Source organism: Drosophila montana, unplaced genomic scaffold (genome assembly GCF_035044405.1).
Source record: "Drosophila montana isolate Dmon_TW-CO22-7 unplaced genomic scaffold, ASM3504440v1 contig_2192_1, whole genome shotgun sequence".
NCBI lineage: Eukaryota > Metazoa > Arthropoda > Insecta > Diptera > Drosophilidae > Drosophila > Drosophila montana.
In genome coordinates, this window is record NW_026997087.1 from 1269539 (window position 1) to 1270298 (window position 760).

Genomic DNA, 760 nt, shown 5'->3' on the forward strand with positions numbered 1-760 from the left:
TCAAAGTGAACAGCGGAGAACTGAACTGAACTGAACTAATTCAGAAACTGCTCCACAGATTTGAACAGGTAAATCATGTTTTTTCTTTTTTATTCCTTAGCCACAATTAAATATAATTGTAGAAAGTCTGTGAATTTCTTTAATTTAACTGCCATTTTTAATTTCGTAATTTTAGGTGTAACTTTACATTTGCTTGAATGGTTCTTGAGTGGAACTAAAATGGTGATTTAAGCCAAGTGTAACCAGGGCTACGCTATATTGACTGCCGGTTGCTGGACAAATATGTTATACAAACACACACCCAGTGTTATACAGCTATACATATGGTAAATAATTAAACGTATGTAACATTTCGCCTTCGAAAAAATGTAGTTTTAGTAGTCTAGGGTTGAGCAAAATAATAGCAATGCAATTAAGATATATAGGCCCATAAAAATATGTCCCTGACATCCGCTTTTTGCCGACAGTTTTGAACGATAACTCAATTCCTCATATCAGACCATTATTATCTCGGTTTCTGCATTCCCAGATGTCTCTGGGAATTGTGTACATATATGATCTCGCCTGTATTTAGCCCAATGCCAGATTTTCGCCTCTTCTCTCTAGCTAATCACCTGATTATATTTTGATGAGGTTTTAATTTTTGTAAAGATTTTTATTTTGCTTTCAAAAAAATGAACCCAAGCAAAATCCCACCAAAATAGCTCCTTAAAACAAAGATTTTTGCATAGACTATAATTAAAACAAATGCAATATAAAA